Source organism: Styela clava, chromosome 4 (assembly GCF_964204865.1).
Source record: "Styela clava chromosome 4, kaStyClav1.hap1.2, whole genome shotgun sequence".
NCBI lineage: Eukaryota > Metazoa > Chordata > Ascidiacea > Stolidobranchia > Styelidae > Styela > Styela clava.
This window is the reverse complement of record NC_135253.1, coordinates 22,958,696-22,965,517: the sequence shown is the minus strand read 5'-3', so window position 1 is coordinate 22,965,517 and position 6,822 is coordinate 22,958,696.

Genomic DNA, 6,822 nt, shown 5'->3' with positions numbered 1-6,822 from the left:
CGTAGTATGAAATAATGTAGTAAAAAGTGTTCCGATGTTCATAGGATTTAAAACTATTGCGTTAGAGGACGCCAAAGAACCAGGTTACATACACCCTTTCAATGTGTCCCGTTCTATATTCTGTCGACTTTCGCATTTTATGGCACAGCATCATAATCATGGGACCATAAGTTCTTCCGTATTCAGAACCTGTTTATTCGGTTTTCAATATTTCTTTTTATACATCAGAACTCTAAATTACTTAGAAAAACACACAAGAAATCATATTACCAATCCGAGTTGAACGATTGGGTCTGAGAATAGTTTCAAGTTGAGATAATTAATTTGTTTCTTCTCAAATTCTTTGCGAATAACAATAAACACCATGAAAATCTGTATTCCATATTTCAAGCCCCACCTTTTTGAATATTCAACGAAAATTATGCTGCCTACACACGAGTTTTGTAAAACTTGGCTTACTAATGTTATAGGTCTGTGTTGTTCATCTGTGTCTCAGGCCAGTAAGGCCTTGAACACGCGACCCGTCTCTGTTATGCTGCTTAATTATTATGCAGATACTGTTACATTTTGAAGCAAATAAACATACATCACATATATACCCAGACCTGTGCGTTGGATACGTGGTTAGCATCACGTAGCTGAACACTTCAGGGCTTTGTAGATTCGGATCCAGTGAAGGGAATAAGGGAACTCATCGTCGTAGGGTATTTCATATATCCTATGTTTTCTCACCGTAGCCGGACTTGGAATTGTGGTCAGTCGTGTTATATATGAAAACTATACCCCATCCGTTTGATAAATTTCAAGATGGGGTAATAATTAACGTAGTTGTCTCCAATACAAGCCACCAAACAAAGAGCATAACAGTTTTAACTAATACAGTCACGCCCATCAATCATTTATTTTGCACCACGCTGTCACAAAACATGACATCACAGAACACTAAAAATTGAAAACAAAGTGACGAAATATAGAGAATGAATTACAGCGAACCTCAAATAAAATTAAAACGTACTCTTTGATACGCGGGTTAGTTTGTTTTATGAACAAATACAGCGCATATAGAGGGAGTGCAAATATTTGCCAAGTTGGTTGGGTTTTTATTTTTGAGTCGAATAGAAAAAGGTTGACAGCACAGCTCGGGTGTTTGCGAAACATCTGTAATCGTGTCTATCTGTATGGAGTCTGTGTGACAGTAATATGAGCCAGTTGACTTAGGCCCTAGAAATTCCTTAACTGCCAGGGAAAGGTCCATTCCACGACTATCATTTCAACTTCTGTAAACCTTGCTCCGAGTCGTTTTTGGACAAGTAGTGAACATAACGATTGTTTCAATATTATGTTGTTCTTGTTCTTGTTGTTCTTTGACACGTTTTGGAGAAATCGCTTTTCTCTTTGATTACTGATCCAATTACTTTGAAATTTTCAGTGAGTAAAGATTATAGTTTTTCCTAGAGGCTATTACTTTTATTTTTTGCTATGACGTCTTCAAAATTATGTGGTGCTACCTGTCCATATATTTGAACATAGCTCTCTTGTTTAGTTTGTATCGAGAATCTTCTGGATATATCTGGTCGCCTCAACGTACTTAGACGTGGACGTTTTTGATAAATTTTGTTTCATATATTTTTTCATTGTTGTATTAATTACTGTTCGGCTTATTTAACCACGGGTGTCGCTACTCGAAATTAACCCGTATTGGTTTTTCCGTTCCGTTTATTTTACAAAGTGTATATTCTGTATGGTGTGAAAATAAACTTAACTTCTGATTCTCTGCTCTCTCGTGCGTAGGCGATTTGTGATTATAATAATATTTATAATTTAATGTTACGAAATAATCAAACCCATGTATTCATTTGTATAAAGCAGAACAACGTTTATAAGCGCGTTTTCTCATGTCGTCCAAATATGGAAATATATACGAAAGAGACGTTTCTCCATACTGACAAACAAAGCAGACGACGATTACGTCAACATCGCGCTTTTTTCGTACGGGATTTTTGAATGTCTTGTACTTCTCGCCATAACGCGCGTCGGGCGAGTTCTCGATCCGTAACGTTGTCGTGGGCGTTACTTTTTAGGCTTCGTGTGTAGATTTGGGCTTTGGGTCATTATCTGTCATACGTGAGGCATATTAAGTAGTTAAATTTACCCCAGAGTGAGTTTTAGATCATTTGTTCACCAGAATTCGGGATTAATCGCTGCCATGTCGGTTTCTCAAAAATGTAGAATGCATGCCAGATTTTTGTTTGTTTCGTTAGCTGAATAGTTACATTCCTCGACTGTAGATAGGTGCTATCATTTGTGCGAATAATGTGCATCGCGTAATTTAAAAAAAAAATACGGCATTTTATCGAAAATAATACACCTAATTTAACACAATCAGACAGTGTACATACGTGATACAGTGACAGGGAAATCTTAGGGGTACAGCAACCTGGCTACTTATTGTTCTGTTAGTATTATACATATAACAGTAGTCGGAATTCAAAAATATATATGAAAAAATCGAATTTGGTTCGCAATACACGTCATATTTACTATTATAGTCTACGGGCCACAATACCGATACCGGTATAGTTCTTTGAAACGTTTCGTTGCTTCGCCGTTTTCAAATCTTTTGTTTACACCGCGCTGTTAGCAATGGCGACCGCGGAATGTCTTGTGAACTTTTTTTTAAAACAATATTGATTAATTTTGTCTGCTCCAAGTGACATTATTGCCAAAGTTGTATTGATCTTCGAATTGTATGACTAAGTTAGTTAAACATCAGAATTGTTCGGCTACTTAGCGTTACCACGATTATATCTCACTGCTTGATTGGAAGTGAATTCCCAAAGGCGTCGCTGACAGGAATATCTTAATTAGATGTATACCGTAACTTAGTTTGGACTGCGATATTTTTTAGTAGGGGCTGGTTTATTATGGGCATGCCTGTTTTATTTTGTTGGCGTTAGTATTATAGTACTTTAGTATAACAGTATTATCAGCCTTCTGAATATCAGTGTACTGCTGTACTGGTACGGTACATTCATTCCATAACTCTGTCAATATCTGCATATGATAGTAAGACTGGCAGGCTGGGGAAATGTAAGAACAGCTGGCTGTATGTGGTCACTGTGCAGCAGTGTTCCCCTATTCAGCTATTGCAGTATTGTAGTATCAGCAATTAGTATATTTATTTGGGTACTGTAGCCACTGACAGACTGAACTATGAAACTTGAAATATTTCTAGCTCAATAACAAATGAAATGGCGGTGTGGCGCATCGTGCTAAGCTTTAGGAATACGCTTGCCACCGCATCTCTGATTACCTTGCGTGGGTTCGAATCCCATGCGGGGATGATTGTGTGCGAGAGGATTGCTGGCGCCGCCGTAGGGTGGTTCATGTAACCGCTGGTCGGTTACGGCTTCCTCCACCATCAAGTACATGCTCCCGAAAACAAAATAACTGGCTAATATATTCAATACCCGACCTGGACTGGTACGGTAACCGGGCGAGAGGCCGTGGTTCGCAATATTATTAAGTCGTCTTATCGACTTTCCTCTCCCCCGGGATAAATATGTAAATACTATCTTCTATATATCTAAATGGCAAGTACCGTAGCACATCACTGCATTACTGAAAAAGATATAAGAAAAAGAAAAATTTTATTGTCTGTATCAGTATTTAAACCATTTTATCTTCGATTGTAAAAAGAATTCACTTGAAAAACTACAATTTTCTAAATTGTAAAAGTTATCATTAAATTGCCTAACTTCAGTCCATATCTTGGCTAAAAATCACCGTATATATGACCAATTTCAATTATTATAGCTAGCGCTGTTATGTCAGTATGTGTAGCCTACATATATTCTCAACTTTTTTAATGTTGCTTCATTAGTTTTTTGCTGAAAAAATGGAAATTTTGCTGAAAAATGACTGTTTGCTACAGAGCAGTGAGAAAAATGACTGTAGGAAGTTAAAGCAAAGAAAGACAATGGTCAGATATCCAGAAAAATAGATCATTCTAATAGAATTCAATAAAAATGTTCCAATAGACCAGAAACTTGCAGGAAATGTTAACTTGGCACCACATGCAGACATGAATGTTTTAATGAGCATTTTTTGCGCCATTTGGACAATAAATGATATGTTGTCTTTGACTCTGTTTATCTTTTTAGTTGGTTATGTGTTTCATTTCCCCACTGCGGTTTTTCTTAGGGGAAAGTGAAGAAATAATTTAACATAACCCAAAATATTGGCAAGGTAAAAATGAGATGATACCAAGTACAGAAATAAAACATTCTCGGAAAGCTAATCAGGCGGACTTGATTTCAATTTTAACTACATTTTGGATTAGGCGAGTTTGTGCACGGCAGCAGGGTTTAGTTTCATGTCAACATACCTGACATAAAAATCACAAATACTGAAATAAATAAAATTTTAAAACATGCTTCAATCATGTTATGACTTTTATTTTATTAACTTTCAGTTCAAACAAAATGGAAAATTTTCCTTTTGGGCAAGTTTTAAATTCCATTTCAACCAAACATATCGCAGCATAAATAATAGCCTATAAATAGAACAAGCAAATGTGTAGTATTGCTGAATGCGTATGAGTCATATCATAATATTGCAATATAAAAGCACGTGGTTTCATTGAACATATGAATTGCATCATACAGGATATATTAAAGATGTTGTGATTGTTTTATCACTAATCAGCTGTTTAGGATAGGTTTTGATACATCATTTGGCGGAGGAAACCTGACAAGATGTTAATTTCGGAAATTCTCGCTATTCTTATGTTAGTAATGAGATTATCTAGGACAAAATTTACTTCAAATTCAAGCAAAGTAAAAACGATTAGATGGCAATTGCTGATGTTACTACTAATGTTAGGGTTGTGATGAGCAATTTGTGATTAAAATTTTATTCATATACATCTTGGGGAGAGGAAAATCGAGAAATTGCTATTGACAGTTTGTTAGGTAGGTCAGTACAGCGCACTATGCAAATTCCAAGAATTTCCCTCCATTTGGCTCAATAAAACAAACACTCTATATGTCTCACAAACGAGGGGCGTCCGGGACCACGTCAGATGCTTCATATCGCGCCATGCTTGTCTCAATAATAATCTAAATTAATCGCGGCCATCACATGACCAAACTTGCTGTTTTTTGCTAAAAACTCTCGAAAGCTACAGTACAATTTTTTTTCCTTTGGTAAATAGGATTGTCTGATCATCTGTAAAATGGGTTTCTCTGAAACGGGACAATGTCACCCGATTGGTATAGTGTGCCGTACTGTAGGTAGTAGTAGCTGGTTTTAGGTAAAATTGAAGAAATTCATGGCAGCATGTGGAGATGAAAGGCAATGAGATCTAAATTGATTGAGTTATTGCTATTAGGGTACTTCGGATTGGTTTTAAGATAGAATGTATTATCTCGGTCAAGAGGAAACGCTATAAGATGTTCTAGCTACTGAGACATCATTGCTTTGATAAGTTTATGTAATGATGCATGATTTTCATAGTCGTATCGGCGAGGAGGAAAACTGAAATATAAGCTCAATAGTGCTGTGGATCTGCAGGTTTATGTGTTTGGAAAATGCTGTTAAAAGTTGCGACTTCAACGCTAAAATTCCTATTTAATTGTAGTGTAGTATGAAATGAAGTTTTTGGTTTATTGTCACCTCAAAGTTGCGGGTCTCACCGTTGTAGTGACATAATTTTTGGATGACGCAGTCAGGTGGTTAGGATTGAAATATGCAAAATTTTGTTATGCTGCACCCACTAAAAGTACTCGAAACTACACTAGACTGAAAGTTGCTTTGGCTGTTTGTGTGCTATGATTGGACAAAATAACTATGTGAACTGCTAATGTAGACTCGGTAGTTAGTTACTGTAATTGAAGTTCGGTAGTCCCGTAAATTAATGTGTGTACCAGGTTAGGGCTAGGACAAAATTTTATTCTGATTTTTCTTATTTGAGTTTTATTACGAGTTTGGAACTGTCTGTGTTAGCCAAGTGAGTATAACCCCTGTTCATAGGAGTGGGAGTGGTGACTCATCTAAGGCCCATGGGCTGGGGCCACGGCCCATCGAATTGGGCCTCGGCCCATCAGGCTATGGGCCGCGGCCCATCAAGTTGTGTAAAGGGATTATTCACTTGGCTATCACAGACACTCCCCGAACTCGTAATAGAACTATAATGTGAAAAATCTGAACAAAATTTTGTCCTAACCCTAACCTGGTACACATACTGCAGGGGTATCCTTTTTGGTAGTTTGGTATTATGCTTTATTTTTATCTAAATGCTTATCGTAAGAAAAAAAATTTGGTAGCATCCCACGATTTTTTTTGGTTCGAATATTTACAATTTTGTAAAAAATTGAAAATTTTGGTAAGATAATTGAATTTTTCCTGATGGGGCCACGGCCCATGTGGCCCAATTAGATGGGCCGTGGCTCCGGCCCATGGGTCATAGAGGAGTCACCACCCCTGTAGGTTCATAGGTTTCAGTCCCTTAAAGTAGGCAAACAAAATTAGTTACCTCTCTATTGGTACACACATTTCTGGGGCGCCGAAGTTTCTACTGAGATGAAAATGTGACTTTCTAAAGAGTTGTTGAACTAAGGTCTTCAAGGTTTTAATATCAGTTGATTTTCAAACTCACTAAAACAAACATTTGCTCAGGGTGAAAGTTGTGTAAAGGGACTGAAACTTATGGGCGGGGGGGATTATTTACTTAGCTAACACAGCCAGTCCCTGACTCGTAAGAGAACTAAAATAATGAAAATCGGAATAAAATTATGGCCTAACCCTAACCTGGTACACATA